The following is a 20399-nucleotide window of genomic DNA, read 5'->3' on the forward strand; positions in this document are numbered from 1 at the left end:
CTCTCCCATCCTCATTCCCTTAGGCATTATGTGCTTCTCCCAACCTGATGTAATTCTGCCCATCTCTGATGACACCATCTTCATGAAGACTGCTAATTCCCTTTAGTCATTGCTTCTTCTGAATTCCCATGGCTTTGTGTTCACTACCTTTTTTTTGACCCAACCATAGTTTCCTTTTATCTGTGGTTTTGATTCCCCTGGGTTTAGTTATCCAAGTCAAACACTGTCTGAAAATGTGTGAGTCCAGCACAATAAGATACTTGAGAGAGAGAGACCAATTCACATACATTTTATTAAAATTGTCCTATTTCATTATTGTTAACATTTTACTGAGCATAACTTAATACATTTATCATAGGCACATATGGATAGAAAGAAAACAGTATATATACGGTTTGGTACTTACTATCTGCAGTTTTCAGGCATCTGCTGGGGGTCTCAGAATGCCTCCCCCCCTGGATTGGGGTAAGGGTCATGGCTATACTATAGTCTTCTCTTAAATGTGCTGTCTGGCTTCTTCAACAGGTGTGGGTCACGCTCTCGCTTGCTCTCTCTCTGCTGCTATCTTGGTTCCACGTTCCCTGCACAAAATGCCCAGTGAAGTCACAGAAACCATCCCTACTACAGAACAGGAGTTGCCACAGCCCCAGGCTGAGACAGGTTGGAGATAGAATCTGATAGCGATAAATCAGTACCAGAGGTCGAAGAATGAGCTTCCATACAAGCAACCACCCAACAAACCCCACTGGCAGCAGCAGCTGAAATCAATGAAGAACCAGTCAGGAAAGCAAAGCAGTCGGAGTGAAAATAAAGGCACGGACGGCTATGTCCAAACTGGGTTTCAGCAGGTTCCAGGGGTTACTAGAGTCACTATGTGGAAATGTAAGAATATCACTTTTGTCATCACAAAACCAGATGACTACAAGAGCCCAGCCACAGATACCTACGTAGTTTTAGGGGAAGCCACGATGGAGGAATTGTCTCAGAAAACACATCTGCAACTGATGAGAAATTCAAAGTTCCAGGCGAAGCTGTGTCAACACTCAAGAAAACACACAGACTCCAACTGTACAAGAGGAGAGTGAAGAGGAAGAGGTTGATGAAACTGGTGTGGAAGTTAAGGAGAGAACTGGTCTTGTCACCAGCAAATGGGTAATTATATTGTAATGATATTATAAGTGCTATGATGGAATTAACAATGTAATCATCTGAAAAGGAAGACTTTTTTTTTTTTTTTTTTTTTTTTTTATTATTCCAGAAGAATATTGCGGCCTGGTTTGAAATTTGTACTGTTTTTGTCATTAATAAAGTTATGGCTTCTTGTTCGATGAAAAGAAAAATGGACTGTCTTATTCATCCCATTAATGCGACTGGAGTATAAACCCCTTTAGGGTCAGGGCAGGTTTCCTCATTTGGCAGCTCTGGCAGCACCCAGCTCCACTGCATGCTGTGGGCACTAATTCCACTCCTGCAGCTTTCCCCACTATATTTTGGACCTGATCCTTCCACTTAGTTTATTTAAGGCTCTTCCTTTCTCACTCCTGAATATTTACTTTTGAGGTTTTATTTATATACATTAAACAAGCTTTTGTTTGTTTGTTTGTTTGTTTTCCCAGTCACAGAGAAAGGATTCTAAACATTCATTTCAAGAGGGAATGGGTTCCCAGAACAAAAAGGGGTGTGAGAGGGTGGAACTCTCGCCATCTCTGAGACAAAATCTGAGCTTGGTGGGGACTCGTGAGAAGCACAGGATTTGAACCCAGTGCCAAGTCCCTGCCTTGCTGCCTTGGTCCTGACTACAGTAAAGAAGTTCTCTGGTAAAGTATCACTAATTAACACTACAGGGTCATGTCAAGTTTGAACCTGGATAGTAAGGAAACTGAACCTCATTTAAGAAAATAATGAACATTAAGTCCCTGGCAAATACCCTTCAGCCTCACTTGAACATTGAGAAAGAGGTGAAATGAAGAATTTGGGGAGCAGGAACAGTACAGACATTCCTAACACAGTCTGTAACAGATAAACCATTTGCTTTTTATCGATTCTCTTTGCCATTTTCTATGAAATCTGTATTGTGTTCTATTTTACAGATGATGAGACTGAACCTTAGGGAAATTAAGTAATTAATGAGGTAGAGCTATGCAGTTCTGGAAAACAACTTCAGAGAAAGAATCCTGAACTATAGGTAGAATCAGAAATGAGTGTGTCTTGTTGAGCACTAAGAAATGGACACAGGACGAATAGTAATAACTCTAGATAGCCACAAATAACAGTTGGTCTCTACAAATGGCGGTCAATCAGAGGATAGCCTCTTTGTACAAATTGTACACATAGTGCTTTTCACTTTGCTGTCAAAAGTCATTTTCAAACACAAGAAGAAGCAATATTTCTAAGTGCTTTGGAGTGAGGGAGTGTTGCTCATATTTTATGGCAGAAAACCTAGTTCAAGGTCAACTTTTGGTAAGCCCAAGTTAAGTTGATCGTGGGTCGGGGGTTCTAGGAAGTGGCACTCAGAATATCTGACATGATATTTTGTAGTATGTCCTCTTGATTATTTCTTTATGTGAAATATACCTGAAGTTCGTAGAAGAAAAAATATTTAGTTTTCTCATTTCTCACTTGAGTGAAGGAATGTAAATCTTTTGGGATATATAATAATAATGTTATCTCCAGTCATCACAAGAATCCATGTGACTAATCATTTAATTAATATGAGCTATGTAGACATGTTCTAGCAGCTTGCATGTTTGAACTGTGACTTTTTGTTTTCTTTTTTTGGAGAGGTTTTTACTATAGGGCATGTGCGATCACCAGACAGACAGAGAGAGACAGAGAGACAGAAAGCGAGAAATCACCCCCCAGGGGGGATGGCCACGCCGCAATCCCTTCTCCTCCATTCTCCTCTCGGGACCTTGGGCATGCACGCACATGTGCCGGCATGAGTTTACGCCATCGGGTCCAGGACTCAAACTGCGGTCGATTACATGGGAGTCAGTGACCTAGCCATTACGCTAACTGCTGGCCCCTGAACTGTAACATTTTTGATGCTTTTAAATGGAAACGTTTCAAAACGCAGTCTAAAATATTTTCTGAAATATAATTTAATTATACTTTATTGTTTATGAAACAAATGATAGAAAACTAAACCTAAGCTCAGATAACAATTTTCTCTCTATGTAAGCATAAATTCCTTTGCAGTTAAGTGACTACAAAAATCCTTTTATGTGTTTAACGATTTGGCTCTTATAAAACAAGATTAAATAAACTGCTCATTGTCTTATATTTTCTTGTGAAGACAGCTTCATAAAATACAGTTAACTTGCACTGTGCGAAGATGTAATCAGAAATGTTTTTGCATATAAATTATAGATGCTTGATCAACATAACCTTTGAAAGAATTGCTTCTATATTAGTTAGAAGCCCAAGTTTCCAAGTTGGACATAAAATTCCTATTTATAGGTTTTTGTCCTAGGATGCATGCACTCATCAGAGACAGAAAGAGGGAAAGCAAGATATTACTGCCTCCCAACTCTTCCCCCCAGAAGGGGGGATGGCCATGCTGCAAACGTTTCTTCTCCATTATCCTTTTAGAATTTTGGGCATGTATGCACATGTGCCCAACATGAGTTTTAAGGTGCCCGGTCCAGGACTCAAACCATGGTTGACCATGTGATAGTCCAGCACCTTAACCACCATGCCAGCTGCTAGTCCTGCACTTTAAGAATTTTAGCAAAAATACGTTCGTTATGTCTTAACTTTGCATCCTTAACTCTTTCTTTTCAGTAATATTTTTGTATTGGACTTTTTAAAGACTCCTGTTTTTAAAATTGTGAGTTCCAAATTTGAACTGGTTTTCAAGTTAAATTAAATAAATTAAATCTTTCTTTTGTGTAAATTCCCCCTCAAATTTCTCAGAGTTGTTAGTTCAAAATATTACCATAGTCTCAATTTCCCTTTATTGCCCATTTTGTGCCAATGCCATGGTGTTTTCTTTTTTAAGGTTTTTGTCATAGGGTATGTGCACTCACGGAGGAGAGACAAACAGCTAGAGGGAAAGTGAAAAATCTTCTTCCCCCGTAGGGGGCAGGTATGGCCACGCCACAATCCCTTCTACTCCACTCTCCTCTGAGGATTTTAGGCACTCATGCACACATTCCTAGCATTATTTTCAAGCCATCAGGTCCAGGATTCGAACCATGTTTAGCCGTGTGGGAGTCCAGTGACTTAACCACCATACCACCTGCTCCCCCCACCCCGATAGTGTTTTCTTTTAACCTAGCCACATCTTTCTATTTAAAGTGCATAGGTGAAACTTATCTGTTTAGATTTTTTATCCAGTGCATGAATCTTTTGAGTGTTTAGTTATATACCTTTAAATTAATTTCTTTTATAGTTAGGTTAGTTCTGTTATTTTGCTATTTGTTTTCTGCTAGCCCCATCTATTCTTTATTTCACCTTTCCTGACTTTTTTTGGATTAATCAAATTCATTTTTTTCATTTTCTGTTTTATTTTTTGCTTGTTTGTTTTATTTTTTTAAGATACATATTTTCAATAGAGCAAATGTGTGTGCCATAGAGACCAAGAGAGACAGAGTGATAGAAAGTGAGAAATCACCCCGAGGGGAATGGCCACACTACAATCCCTCCTCTTCCATTCTCCTCTTAGAATTTCGGGCATGTATGCACATGCACCTAGCATGAATTTTAAGCCACCAAGTCCAGGCCTCAAACCATGATTGGCTACATGGGAGTCCAGCAACGTAACCATTATGCCATCTGCTGGTCCCTAATCAAATGCTATTATTGTATGTTTCCACCTTTGTTAACTTTTCCGTTTTACATTTTAATGCTTTTTTAGTAGTTATCCTTAAACATACATTTTTAATATGCATTTTTTACTTTTTTGCTCTGTACTTATAAATTTCTTAATAGTATAAGAACCTTGAAAGAGGGGCCAGCAGGTGGCATGGTAGTTAAAGTGCTAGACTCCCACATGGCCAAATGCGACTCCCACATGGTCCAAGTCCTGGACCTGCTGGCTTAAAAATCATGCCAGGTGCACATGTGTGCATGCCCAGAATCCCAGGAGGAGAGAGGATTGTAGCATTGCCATCTCTCCTGGGGTGGTATTGGGGGGGGTGATTTCTCCTTTTTCCTCTTTCTGTCTCTCTCTCTTTCTCCAGCAAGCTCATGTGCCCTATGGTAAAAACCTTTTTTTAATAAAGTACTATTTTGAGAGTGAGCTAATATTATCAATAAATCTGTTGTGGTAATTGGTGTAAACTGGGCCACTTCTAACTGTATAACTTTTGGCAAATTAAGCTGTGCAGCCTTGATTTTTTCATCTGTAAAACAGGAGAAAATATGAGCAAATGAGATCAAACTCATATGGCTGCTAGAAAGGTTTAAAAAAAACAAAGGAACTGGGACCAATGGGTGGCGTGGTGGTTGAGGCACTAGATGCCCACATGGCTGACTGGTTTGAGTCCTGGACCTGGCTCTGGCTTTCTCACTTTCCCTCTCTTTCTCTGTTTCTCTCTCATTGGTCAGATTACAAAATATAACCAATCATCAATTGATTATTTTAAAAATAAAAATAAAAAAACAGCCAATGGTCTAGTTATTAAGGCCACTGTATCCCACATGGCTGATTATGTGATCTGTCTCAGACCTGTCAGCTTAAAAAACATGCTGGGAGTGTGTGTGCACATTCCCAGAATCCTGAAAGGAGAAATGGAGAAGGGATTGCGGGGTGACTATGCCCCATGGTGCTTTGTCACTTTTCCTCTTTCTCTCTCTCTGCTTTCCCCCAGAAAGTGCACTTATCCTCTGATAAAAAGGGTGAACATCCAGAGGACACAAAATGCTGCTTGGTATATAGTAGTTACTTAACAAACAGTAGAGATTATTTTTCCTATAATTTTTCTCATAAATAGATGCTTGCCTTAGCTCAAATTTGTACTTTGCATTTTCGAAAACCTTCTGATGTTTAGAGACACCAGTGTGGCTGGAATGGCCTCTGCCCATCCTGACAGCTCATCTTTCTGAATGTCATTCCACTGCTGCCAGCCTTTGCAGGTTGGCTATCAGCCAAGAATAAAGTCCAAGCTTATTAGCACGATGAAAAATGTCCCATCTTTCCCTGCCACTGCCCCGCTACAAACTACATTCTAACACACTCAACTACTTACTACGCTACTCACCACTCAGTAACACCCTATCTGGGAGCCTTTATTCAGGCTGCCTGGAGAGCACTCTCTTATTCTTCCTGACCCTCATCTTTATTTCTTAGGATTCTTGGTCTTTCACAGTGATTTTCTTTCCTTTGGAAATGAATACTTTGACATCTAAGCAATAAATGAAATCGACATGCCAGACTCCCTAGAGAGAGCATTTCTCTACCCCCTACCCTCCCCTGGTCAGGAGAACTTCAGTGGTGGTACTCATTCCAAGAAGAGCATTCAGGAAATGCACAGGCGATGTTTTGTTAAACATTTATTGAAGGTACAGTCACTTCTGCTTTAATTCTGATTTTGCATCCATGAATTAGCTCCAAGGTGATTAATAATTTAGAGAACAATTTGAGCATGTGCACATTTTAGGCTTCTTTCTTTTTTAGTATGTTGTTGTTTTGAGTGCTATGCTTCTTTTTTTTTAATTTCATGTATTGAAAGCAGTAAGAGTTTCCACAATGCCATATCAACTAGTTCTGAGGTTTTCCCCAAGATAAATTGAATAACTCCAGCTTCTTCAGTGTTTTATCAAAATACAAAAGAAAAAGTAGAGGTCATTTTTTCGATGGCAAATCGGACCCTTGCAGGCTGAGGGAGAGAAAGCTACTTCACACGTGAAGATGGAGGTGCTCCAGAGGGGCTTGGTTCTAGAATGGACCGACCCTCCTGGCTTGCACGTGCTCCTGCTGGTGAGACCCCATATATCCCGCCAACGTCCGAGCAAGCGTGCAAGTGAGTACTGGGGACCGCAGGGGCTCCCATTCTGGCCACATGCTTACCAAGGGAAAGGCCAGGGCCCTGTGTCCCCTGAGATGGCCGTGGCTAGCCACATAGACCCCTCCTATAGGGCCATGGGGCCCAGCCTGGGGGTAAGAGAGTCAGGATGCTGTGGCCTCCCAGCCTGTCCCCTAGTTGACCGCGTGAGCACAAGTACAAGCACAAAGCTATGGAATGCAGGATGACCCAAAGACAAGCGAGTCACAGGGATCTCTATTGTGACCACGCAGAATTGATCGCAGCTTTGTCACTGTCTCTCACATTCGCAAAGGGGAACAGATGATCCGGTGGACTAGTTTTTAGACCGAAACTACGAAACCTACACTAGGCACAGTCTCCCTTCTGTGTGTGCAAGCGTTCTTCTTATCTCGTATTTTTAACTATTTTTAAAAATGCACTGAGTTTGGGAACCAGCAGTTAGCGTAATGGCTATGTCGCTGGACTCCCACGTAGTCGACCGCGGTTCGTGTCCCGGACCCGGTGGCTTAAAACTCACGCCGGGCACGTGTGCGTGCGTGCCCAAGATCCCGAGAGGAGAATGGAGGAGAAGGGATTGTGGCGTGACCATCCCCCCTGGGGGGTGATTTCTCGCTTTCTGTCTCTATGTCTCTCTCTGTCTGTCTGGCGAGCGCACGCGCCCTACAGTGAAAATCTCTCTCAAAAAAAAAAAAAAATGCACTGAGTTTGGGCTAAAAACCAACCACCAAAACGGATCTCAACCCAAATCTAAAGCCAGGAGGTGCTTCTGGCTCTAACACAAAGAGGAGGCCACCCGGAGGCCAGGTGCCAATGTGTCCAAATCCCTTCTCAGCACTAAACAGTTGAGTTGATTTTTCTTTTTACAATAAAAAAAGCTGAGTAATATTGCATAGGAGTGCCAGAAACTGCCTCATTGGAAACAAAAAACTGTTTACATTAAATAAAAAACCTGGTTGCAGGCTGCGTCTGCCACATTTACAGCATGGTGCGATGCGCACTGTGACCAAAACCCATGGAGACAGCTTCTGGCACTCAATACCACAGAGTCACATGTTTGCCACATGAGAGTGAAGCGGAGGGCGGAGAGGAGGAGTGAGAGGGAGGGAAAGGGGGAGAGGGAGAGAAAGGGGAGTGTGCTCATTCACTTCTGGCTCCGCAGCTGATTGGACAACCAGTTCAGTCCTTCATAGAGCCCGTCCCCACTGGTGGTGCAGGTGGCCTGAATGTACCAGGTCCTGTGGCGCAGAGAGTGCAGCCCCAGCTTATCTGTAATTCCGGCTGCATTCATGGCATTAGGAAGGCCTTGCTTATTGGCAAACACAAGGAGGACCGCATCCCTGAGCTCGTCTTCAGCCAGCATCCTCATGAGCTCCTCGTGGGCCTTGTTCACAAACTCTGTCATTGCTGTCAACCACAAAGATCAAGCCTTGTGTATTCTGGAAATAGTGGTGCCACAGAGGCCGGATCTTGTCCTGGCCACCCACATCTCATACAGTGAAGCTGATGTTCTTGTCCTCTACAGTCTCCACGTTGAAACCTGTGGTGGGAATGGTAGCCACAATCTCACCCAGCTTCAGTTCGTACAGAATCGTCTTCCCTGCAGCATCCAGGCCGACCATGAGGATCCGCATTTCTTTTGTGCAAAAAAGGTCCTTGAAGAGGTTTGCAAAGATATTCCCCATGCTCGTGGATGGGTGGAAGCGACACTGGCCAGAGAAACCTCGGCAGCTGCTGCTCCGAGCCAGGCGCTGGTTTCACTCCCACAAGATCGAGTGCTATGCTTCTAATCCCATTTTTCTCTATCATAGACCCTGGGGTTTCTACTCTTTCTCTCACTCTTCTTTTTAATTTTTCTTTTTATCAGAGGGCACCTGTATTCATTGGAGAGGAACCAAGAGTAAGAAAGTTCTTTCCATGAGAGGTGATCATGCTGCAATCTCTTTTCCTCAATATTTCTCCCTCCTTTCTGGATTGCGGCCATTGATCTACAAGTGCCTGACGTGTTTCTCAAGGTGCCAGGACCAGGACTCCAACTGTACAGCTGGCCATGTGGGGTTCAGCCACCTTAATTACTGTGCCATGGGCTGACCTTGTGGTTTTGTTTGTCTGCTTTTTGTTGCTTGTTTGTTTTGCTATACGGCATGTACACTCACTGGAGACAGAGACAGAAATGGAAAGTAAGAAATCACTTCCCCCACCACGCCCTGAAGGATGACCATGCCACAATCCTTTCTCCTCTCAGGATTTTGGGCACATAGGCAGAAATACCTAGAGAGATTTTCAAGCCTCTCTGTCTGGGTCTTGAACCATGGAGTTGGCCATGTGGGATCCAGCATCTTACCCTCCAAGCCATCTGCTGGCTTTCTCCTGTTGGTTTTATATGCAGAGTTTTCCACAGCAAGTTATTTGCTTTTGTTTTTCTTTTTGTTTCTTCCTTTCTTCCTTTCATCTTTTGGAATGTGTCTATTCCATCCTAGCGGAGTTGACAGTGCCCTGGTATCTAAGGGGCAGGTGGCAGGAAGGCTGTGGGGACGACCACAGTATGAGACTTTATGGAGGGTGCTTCTGTCTCTCTCTTTCTTTTGCTCTCTGCCATGAAAGAAGAAAGAAGAAAAGAGAAAGAAAGGAGTTTTTAAAAGAAAAATACTCAAAGCTAATGGGTTAACTCGTAAAAGGTGTTGTTAAGAATATCAGCCATTAAAAGAGATTGCAAAATTCCATTTAAAACATTATTGATTGTTTAATGAGTTCCATGGATGTATGCTATATATTGAGGAAAGATGGGAAAATGGAAGAAAACATCAACAGTCAACTAATAAAACACTGTAATAACAGAATTAAATGCCTTAACAGAAGTTAAGTAATGTGGAAGGCTGGAAGGAAAACATTAAGATAAAAGACCTGCCTATGGGCCAGCTGGTGGTGTGATGGGTCCCACATGGCCAACTTCATGGTGTGAGTCCCAGACATGGAAGCTTGAAGAACACTCTGCGTGTGCCCAAAATCCTGAGGGAGAATGGAGGAGACGGACGGTGGCATGGCCATCCCCCCGGAGGGGTACTTTCTCACTCCAGCACTCGTGTGTCTCTTGTCTCTTTCCAGTGAGTACACATGCCCTATAGCGAAAAAAAAAAGTGTTGCTTAGGATATTCATTGTTCATCCAGGAGTCTTCAGAAATGCCTTCACATTGGTGAATTTAGCAAGGTCCAGAACTGACCCTAAAAGGCTGATAAGCCTTCTAGAATTCATCACTTGATTTTGGTACTGTTTTAGAATGATCAAATTTGGGGATGTCGATAATATACTAACTAAACTCTGAACAATTAAAAATCAAAATCAAATTATTAATTTGTATTTTGCCTGAAAACGTCTGTCAAGGAAACAAGATATTTCCATTCCTGATTATCATATTTTCTCTTTGCCGAAACACTTTATTTAAAAGGTATTCCAATATAACAAATACCAGTGTAAAGTTAATAGTTGAAAAGCAATTGTTATGGTTTGGGTAACAGTTTGTCTTTTAAAACAGAAGTCTCCAGTCCCCAGTAGTAGACAGGTGCCAGCCCTGGGCCTGTTGTCTTCTCCCGCCCTCCCACCTCTCTACCACCTGGCCACCCAGTGGGGCTGAGCAGTGGGCAAGCAGGTGAAGCTCGTCTGTTTGCAGCTGCTCCCCATCGGCTGCATTGCGGCCTGGGCTCTGGCTCCTGTTGGATCGACAGATTATTGGCTTCTTATGGGAGCACAGCCCCAGTGTGTGATTGTTTTATCATCTATCGCAATGTGATAGTTGTGGACATGGGGTGCGTGGTGGATGTAGTGCCTATGGGTCATTCTGGGATCTCCTTCACCTTCCTTCCAAGGAGGTATTGTCCCTCTTGCCACAAAAGCTGGTGACTGCTGCTTTAAAGGTTCATGTTTTAGGGGCAAGAATGTGGCATGTATGGTGGTTAAAGCCTGGCCTCTAATGGCAGACTATGGATCCAGTCTCTCACCTCGCAGCTTGAAAATCACAGTAAGTACACATGCGAGTGTGTCTAAAAGCCCGAGAGGAGAATGGAGAAGGGATTGTGGCATGGCCATCCCTTCTGGGGGTGATTTCTCACATTCCCTCTCACTGTCTCTCTCTTTCTCTGATGAGTACATGCACCTTAAAGCAAAAACCTTAAAGTAAAAAAAATAAAAAAATACACTAAAAGTTCATGTTTTGCACCAAGCCTACTTGTGCATGTGTGCCCAAAAACCCAGAAAGGAGGAGAGATGGAGGAGAAGGGATTGTGGTGTGACCATTCCCCATGGTGGGTGCTTTCTCCTTTTTCTCTGTCTCCTCAGTCCCCCATCCCCACCCCAGTGCATGCAGTCACTACCAAAAATAAATAAATAAATAAGAGGTTCATGTTTTGAAATTTGGTCCTCATGAGCAGTGATCAGATCTTGGAGGCACTTGGATTAATGTCTCGTGAGAGTTTGAGCTCACCTTGCAAAAATAGGTTCTTATAAAAGCGAAAGCAAGCGCTCTGTTTTCTGAACACACCTGCTGTCCCCTGTGCTTCTACCAACCATGTTGTAGCCCATCCTAAAGCCGGACTACGCCTTTGGAGTTTCCAGCCATGAAAACTGTGAGTCAGTAAACTTATACTTCTTTGTAAGTCATTCAACCTCAGGCATTTCTGTTAGCAACACAAAATGAACTAAGACAGAAACAGTGTCTGAAAACAGTTGCTAAGCTAACTGTAGTTCCATTTTTTAAAATATTTTTAAAATACTGCCAGAGGGCACCTGCACTCATAGAGAGAGAAAGAGAAAACACCCCTCCCCCCACATAGAATGGCATTATAGCAATCCCCTTTCCTTCATTTCTCGCTCCTCTCAAGGTTCTGGGAACACACACACACCTGCGCAGCATGTTTCTCAAGCCATCTGGATTTCAAACTGAACAGTCCATCTTGTGGAATCCAGCTGCCTTAACCATGAGGCCACAGGCTGGCCTGCTAACTTTAATTCTTTTCTTAAAAAAAAAATTAATGACTGAGTTTGTATACCTAAGGGAAATGGTAACATTTAATTTTTATGCAAACCCCTAAAATTGAGTCTGATTAACTTACAAGGAGCCGGTATCGTTATGAGTTTTTAAAGTGGCCCACAGCCCCTGTACTACTGTAGGCCATGAAGGGCTGGTCCTGGAAGGGGCAGTCATTGTTCAGGGCATTAGGCAGGAGAGAGCAGAGCTCTAGTTCCTGGAAAGACCTAAATAAAAAGGAGGTATAGTAATTCTCCCCTTATCCATGATTCCAGTTACCCGCAGTGAACCACAGTCCCAAAACAGCTGAGTACTGTTCAGTTAGTTATTTTCAAAGAGAAAGTTAGAGATCATAATCACTTAAGTTTTATTACAATATATGTTACTATTATTATAATTGTTGTATTTTATAATTATTGTTAACCTCTTACTGTGCCTGATATATAAATTAAACTTCATTAGAGGTATGTATGACAGGGAGGACTTTTTAAAAAGTTCACGGAAAAAGGCATATTATGAAAAACTATGCATGGATTTCAATTTTGTTTTTCAGCATGGAAATCAAATTGTACTTTAATCTCATTGTTCCGTGAACTTTTTGAAGTTCCTTTGCATATTTAGGAGAACACCTAGGCTGTACAGGTTTGGTGCTTTCCATGGTTTCAGGCACCCGCTGGGGGTCTTGGAAGGTATCCCCTCTGGATGAGGGGAACAAATATAGAAAGACAAGACCCCACTCACAGAGAAAGTAGTGTGTCTGCCAGACTACAAAGTATAGATTCAGGAACACAAAAAGCAGAAATTAAGAGTGAAGCCTGAGGAAGAGTTACACCTAGATACCAATCTAGGGCGAAGCGCTCTCTGAGATCTCGGGAAAGTTATTTTACCTTTCCAGGCTTGTTACCTAATCAGTAAAATATAGAAAATAACAATACATACTTTTGTGATTCTTTTGAGAATGAAATATTTTAATGTGGCACTTGGCACAAAATAAAATTTGTTTTAAAATGCAATTTATTTTTATTAAAGTTGGCCCATGGTTGTGTTATTAAAGATTGAAGACAAAGCTTAGGCTAGAGCTCAATGTGGCAGGGAAGGTGGGTAAGTGTTAATGAAGATAAGGGAGGTGAGATGAGTAGATTTAGTTCAGCATTTATAAAAAAAGATTACTTGAGAGCCAGCCAGTGGCATGGTGGTTAGTTATGGTGACTGGATCCCGTATGGCCTACTGACTGCATTGTTTGAGTCCCAGACCTCTTGGCTCCAGAAACAGAAACAGATGGTCCCTGTGTGCCCAAAATCCTAAGAGAAGAATGGAGTAGAGCAGATTATGGTGTGGTCACCCCTACCCTGGGGGGTGATTTCTCACTTTCCTTATCTCTTGGTCTCTTTTCAGTAACTGCACATGCCCTATAACAAAATCCAAACATACCATAAAATAACCTGGACTTTTCCAGCCCAGCATTGTAATCAGTAGAGATTGAGATTGTAAAAGAGCAGCCACAACCAGAGGATTCCCTTGAGGAAGCCTGAGAAAGACTTTGAAGGAAGAAAAAGAGACTGATCTTTGTTAGCAGATGTTATATCACAGAATACTTGGTAGGCAGGGCTGAATTGAGAAGATTTATGTGTAACTTGTGTGCTGGGCATTGCTTTTCAACAATTTGAGTAGCTGATATGTAAATATTTTCTCAAAACTATTTAAAACCATACTGTTTCTGTTATAGAGTCACAAACAAAAATTATAACAAATATTTTGAATATTACCTTTAAATTTCATTTTTTGAAATTTTGAAAGTTGCTTATTAACTGTCAAGAACTATGGAATATGAACAAAATTTTTTTGATATGTAAAGTAAATGTTTGGGAAAATGTAAAAATAAATAAATTATTTTAAAAAATAAAAATAAATGGAACCAGCAGTTTGCGTAATGGCTATGTCACTGGACTCCCATGTAGTTGACTGCGGTTCGCGTCCCGGACCCGGTGGTTTAAACTCACACCAGGCGCATGTGCATGTGTGCCTAAGATCCTGAGAGGAGAATGGAGGAGAAGGGATTGTGGCGTGGCCATCCCCCCTGAAGGGGTGATTTCTTGCTTTCTGTTTCTCTGTCTATCTCTGTCTCTCTGGCGAGTGCATGCACCCTATAGCAAAAATCTCTCCAAAAATAAAGAAACAAACAAACAAACAAACATTTCTCTGAAATTCCAAATCTGTAGCTTTGTACTGTGGCAATAGCACTACTAGATTTTTATAAAATGTTTTAAGTTTATTCATTTTATTCATGATATGTGCACTTGAAAAAGAGAGAGAGAGGCATCCCTGACAGGGTTTCATCATCATAGGATATTGGGCATGTGCATGCCTGGCATAGGTCAGGTTAGTGAGGGATCCTAACCCCAGGTCGGCCATGTGGCTTCCCACTCTACAGTTGGGTACACTACCACCTGCACCACTGAGGCTGAACCTCAAAACTTATAAAATTTTAAATTAGTTGATTCATGAGCACATAGATTTCTTGCCAAGTAAAACTACTTTATTTGGGAAACTCAGGCATGGATTCTATTTTCTTCTAAATTTATTTCTCTTCTCAATTATACTTAGTTCAGGAGGTGGTCAGGTGAATGCCCCTTGTAAGATAATGATGTTATTTAGCTCTGCCTGCTTCAGATGCTTTTGGAAGGAGCAGGGTGTCAATATACTGAAAATACAGTTGCACTGCTTCAATTTGATCATATAGAAAAATCTTTCGGTTGTGATACTTTGAACCACAAATTCTCATTGATGATACTGCTCTTCTGTTGTAAATCCACAGAACTTTTCTAATAAAGACAGATTGTGTTAATTTTTATCTTTTAGCTAATATATAAAATTTACTCAAGTATTTCAAAGGTTTCAAAACTTATTATTGCTTTTTATTCGACTAGATGTCAAAATATGTGAATTCCATTCAAATGTGAAATAACTCTGATTGTTGCTGATGGTAATCATTTTCTTTTCAGTACTGTAATTGAAGTTTTGATTCTCCCTAACTATGAGATCTCAGTTAGCTAAAGGAACCAGGAATGAAATCAAATCAAGTCATCTGGCTCAGGCTAAAATTTAGATGGCAGTTCTTAGTAACTCTTTTGACTGACAGTTACACAGAAGAACATCCTAATGGTGATTAATGTAATGAAAAGCTCATTAACATTTATCAGAATATGTAACCCAAAGAGAATTCACTGTCATGCACTTTCATTAAATTAGTACATTTGACCTAAAGATTCAATTTAAGAATCAATGAGAAGAACCATTTTATTTCTTTTTTATTTCTTTTTTCTCTTTAAATTTATTTTTTACATTAATTCACCATACATCATTACAGCATACAAATGAATTTTCCATCCAAAATACACTGTGTATTGGTTCAATCAAGCACATCAACATACATGTTATCAGCAAATAATTTTCCAATTCTTATGTCTTGTATACTTTGTTTTTTGTTTTGCCATCCTTGGTTCCCTATTCCTTACCATTTTACATCAGATCAAAATATCCATGGCGTCTCAGTTTGGTTGTTATACCTTCATTCATGCTTGGGTATGTGTTTTTCCTTATCACTAAAAAATTGCTATTTCTTATGCATTAATATATTTTAATTGGGAAACTTTTTAACATGTTTAAAATTTTACAGTTGATAAAGTCTATTTATTCAAATTGGCAGGAAGCCTGAAAAAACTGTATATTTTCAGTGCCTCTGCTTTCTTTAAAAAGGGAACATTGGCATCAAACATGTGTCATGAATATAAACCAAGTCTCTCTTCGTCTCTCCGTCTATATTATTCATGCTGACTAATTGATCATTGATGATCCTGGCACACTGTAAGATCCGAATGTTTGTCTGAGTCACCAAGACATGTTCCAATTATCGAGATATAGAGGATATAGTATGGAATCAGAAGATCTGTTTCAGGAACCTGACTAGGCCACTCACTAGCAGTGCCAGGGTGGGCAGACAGCATCATCTCTCTGTGCCTTTGTTTCCTCATTTCCTCACCTGTAAAACTTCAATAGTAATAGCATTATCTTGGCCCAGCCTTGGCAGCAATGTGCTAGATATTGAATTTTGGCAGGCTGAGGCTACATAGGAGGTCTGTTCGATTCCTGGGCTACCATGAAAGTCAGGTATAGTGGTATGATCCTGTAGTCCTAGCTACTTGGGGGCTGAGGCAGGAGGATGGTGATGTAGCAACACCTTGTATAAAAAAAGCACCACACAGACACACACACATACACACAATAATAGCATTCATCCACATCCAAAAAAGAATAGCATTCTCTCAAAGGGCCAATAAGAATCAGATGATACAATAGGTATGACTAAGCTTTAAAAATTATGTAAAGAGCTATATATGTTTATAGCTTTAGAAGTGAAAGTTTCTCATATTTCAATGGTTTCACATTATACATACAAAACAATAAATCCATCTTTCTCATATCTACTGTAGATTACTTGAGTCTGTTGTTTAAACTTATTTTAATAAAAATCTTTTTTGAGATCATGTACATTCACTTGTTGTAAAAAGTAATATAGAGCCTGTGTATGCTTTCCGCAATATTAACATCTTCTAAAAGCATGGGGGAATGGCCACACTACAATCCCTTCTCCTCCTGAGATTTTTGGGCATGCACACACATGCTCTTGGCATGAGTTTCAAGCCCCTAGGTCTGGGACTCAGCCACGGTTGGTCATGTGGGAGTCCAGCAACTTAATGACTATGCTGCAGGCTGGCCCCTAAATATATTTTGATATGTGTGTTTATCTGCATATCCTTCAGGAAGAATAATCTCTTAATAGCTTTTACTTATTTCTTATTTGGATTATTATTATTATTTTACTGTTGAATTGGGAGTCCTTTCTATATTCTACACATTCGTCTTTGTTAGATACATGGTTTATAAACAGTCTTTTCTTCTGGTCTGCAGTTTGTCTTTTCACTGTCTTTTTGTTTTGTTCTATTTTGTTTTGTGTTTTTAGGTTTTTGCCATAAGGTATGAGTACTCACTGGAGTCAGAGAGAGGAGAAGTAAGAAATCATCCATCAGTGGGCATGGCCATGCCATAGTCCCTTCTCTTCCATTCTTATGATGTTCAAGCAGCCAGATCTGAGACTTGAACCATGGTTGGCTATGTAAGAGTCCAGTGCCTTAACCATACCACCATATGCTATCCCCTTCACTGTCTTAATATGGTCTTTTGCTGAACAAAAGCTTTAAATATTGATAAAGTCCAATTTATTATGGTTCCATTTGTCTTTGACTTTTTTTGGTCTTACTTTAGATCCTGAAGATTTTCTATTTTTTCTAAGAATTTTATATTTTTATATTTCACATTTAAATTCATGACCCATTTTGAGTTGATTGTTTTATGCAGTGTGAAGTTTAATTGACCTTTTCCAAACTTCAAAGACTTTCAGTCCTTCTATTTTCAAACACTTTCTTCCTCACTCTTTTTTTCTTTTCATTCTGACACACCAATGATACAAATGTTGGAACTTTTTATTATCGTCCTGGGAGGTTCTGGTTGGTTTTTTACTCTATTTTTTCACCGTTGTTCTTACTGAATAAATTCTTGTGATCTCTCCTCAACTTTACTGTTACTATTCTTTTGTCATCTCTACTGTTGCACCCATTCAGTAAGTTTATTACTATTGTTTTTAAAAAATTTTTTATTGGGTCCAGCAAATGGCATAATGGTTACATCACTGGACTCCAACATGGCCAATTGCAATTCAAGTCCCGAACCCAGAGGCTTAAAACTCACGCTGGGCACTCTCCCAAGAGGAGAATGGAAGAGACATGATTAAGATGTGGCTATCCAGCCGGGAAAGTGATTTTTCACTTTCTATCTCTGTCTCTTGGTGAGTGCATGTGCCCTGCAGCAATAATATCTCTAAAAAAATATTTAATTTTTATGTATTATTTTTACTAATTTGCTCCAGAGAGAGGAAGAGAAAGTGAGAAAGTAAATGACCAGGTCTGGGACTCAAACCACTATGCACGGATTTCAGAATTTTTGTGCCAAGATAACCTGTAGTTTATTTCCATCTTGGCATAAACTTTTTGAAATGCCTTTTATTTTCCAGTCCTGTAATTTATGATTGCTGCCAATTCTAACGTCTGACTCAGTTGTATGTTGGTGTTATTTGGGGCTTTCCACTTATTTTAGCAGGCAGCCATCCTGCTTGGGTTAGCACGTGGGGCCTGATCTAAGTGTGCAGGTCACGTGCCAGTGCCAGTTTAATTTTCAGAGTCTTTGTGGTGGTGGTTGGTCTGCTTGGTTTCCTGGTACCACAGGGCTCCCACGTGGCCCTGATGCAGTTGCCTGATAGGACAAAAGAGTTGCTCTAGATAGGGATGCCTGGTGTGTTTCTGTGAGAGAAGGGAGTATTCGGACCTTGACCATGAAGTTCTTTGCTGAGCCAGGTAGTGGTGGATACTTTCCCAGTGCCCTCTTTCTGACTCTGGAAGTAGAGTCGAGGGTCCCTGGGAATAAACGGCTTTCCAGGCCAAGTCACTTCCTGTGGTGGGGTCCTCCTTGCGGTAAGAAGAGTAGAGCGTCAGTCCTGTCAGGAAGGAGAGCCCTTCCCCTGGCCTCTTGTATCAACCAGGCTTCCAATGGATTCCACTTGTGGTGGTGCTGGGCCTGTCTTGCTTTGCCCAGTTTCATTGACTCAGTAGGAATGAAACATCATGAGCTTTCTCTTTTCTGTTAGGTTATACTTTAGGAGCTCCAGGTCAGCGTTTGCTTTCTTCTGCTCCTGGTCAGGATGAGGAGACAGAATGCCCCATCACTGTGTTGCTCCTTCAGTTACAAGGTCACAAACCAGTTCCCCTTCTTCTTTCTGCCTGTCAGAATTCCCCTTTGGGTTCCCATTGTATTATTTCCAGAGTTTATAATTGTGCTTAGCTGGCAAGAGCCGAGAGAAATGAGGTCTACGCCACCTCATCTGGCTGGAAGTCCTAGGCTGACTAAAAGTATGCTTTTTATAATGTAGTGTTTTGTTTCAAAATCAATGACTATGTGCATCTGTTTCTGGACTTTATTCTGTCTCATGACTGTGTTTTGATTACTCAAGTTTGCCTCTGATCTTCATTAGTGAAAGCGACCCCTCTGCTTGCTGCTCTGTAAAAAAAACAAGCTACAGTTTATATTTTTGCTGGGACTGCTGCTGATTGTCTGTTCAGCTGATACATTCCTGAACAAATCGAATTGCCTTCTGGTTCATTTTCCTGTGTGTAAAAATAGGGAGCTTTATTGAAAACCTGTCTCTGAAATCTGTTACTAAATAAACCACTGATGACATGAAAAATGTAAACTAGCAAATGGGGGAGATAGTTTGGCAGACTTTGATGTGATTTTTGAACCGCAGATTTCTTCAAGCTCGTCAAATGAATAAACACTCAGACTATCTCACCATGTGACATTAGGCTTGACCCATCCATTTTCTCCCTGTCAATTTCCTATTCTGTAATTCAACATCTGTTTAATGCTTCTTTTGGGTTTCTTTTCCTCTGTATTTTGCCAGCCCTATTCTAGGCATTCAGCGGGATGCAAAAATTGACACCATGCTCTAAGGGCTTGAGACACACAAGACCAGTATATAATTATCCTAAGAAGATCATTCATAAAGAATTATGGTCAAATATGTAAAGAAAATCTCACAAGACTATCTGCTCCATGAGAGCAGAGACTGGACTGATTGTTACCCAGCATTTTATCCCCAACATACAGAGCAGAAGCTCAGTGAATGTTCTTTTACTGAATAATGCATAGAGAAGTAATCTTTTTTTGGTAGAGAGGTTTATTTGCTATAGGGCGTGTGTGCTTGCCAGAGAGACAGACAGAAAGCAAGAAATCACCCCTCAGAGTGGATGGCCATGGTGTAATCTCTTCTTCTCTGTTCTCCTCTCAGGACTTTGGGCATGCATGCACACACACCTGGCAAGAGTTTTAAGCCGCTGGGTCTGGTACTCGAACTGCAGTCGACTACGTGGGAGTCCAGTGATGTAACCATTACACCATCTCCTGATCCCTGAGAAGTAAACATTTAAATTTGCTTTTGGTATGGCATAGTTCCAGTCAATAGAAAGTATAATTAACCCATCAGAATGGTTGCTGACTGTTGTGCGGTACCAGCAGGTACGCTTGGTTATGGGGCATGTGTGCAGATCCATCAGCAGGATTTCTTGGTGGCTAGAGAGGTACCATCTGAACTAAGCCTGAAGGATTTGTGGATTTCAGATAGGCGTGAGGGAGGAGGAAGGTATTTAACTAGGAAAAAGGATTTGAGTAAAACCACAGACATGAGAATTCTGAAGGGGGGCCAGTAGATGGTGTGGTAGTTAA

General features: G+C 41.0%; 2 pseudogenes; one reads left to right on the plus strand and one right to left on the minus strand.

Moving 5' to 3' along the window:
* Positions 1-531: 531 nt before the first annotated feature.
* Positions 532-1214, plus strand: LOC102487815 (nascent polypeptide-associated complex subunit alpha pseudogene; annotated as a pseudogene).
* Positions 1215-8102: 6888 nt separating this feature from the next.
* LOC102488243 (ADP-ribosylation factor 1 pseudogene) lies at positions 8103-8752 on the minus strand (annotated as a pseudogene).
* Positions 8753-20399: the final 11647 nt, after the last annotated feature.

The sequence above is a fragment of the Tupaia chinensis genome, unplaced genomic scaffold (assembly GCF_000334495.1).
Source record: "Tupaia chinensis unplaced genomic scaffold, TupChi_1.0 Scaffold000288_2, whole genome shotgun sequence".
Lineage (NCBI taxonomy): Eukaryota > Metazoa > Chordata > Mammalia > Scandentia > Tupaiidae > Tupaia > Tupaia belangeri.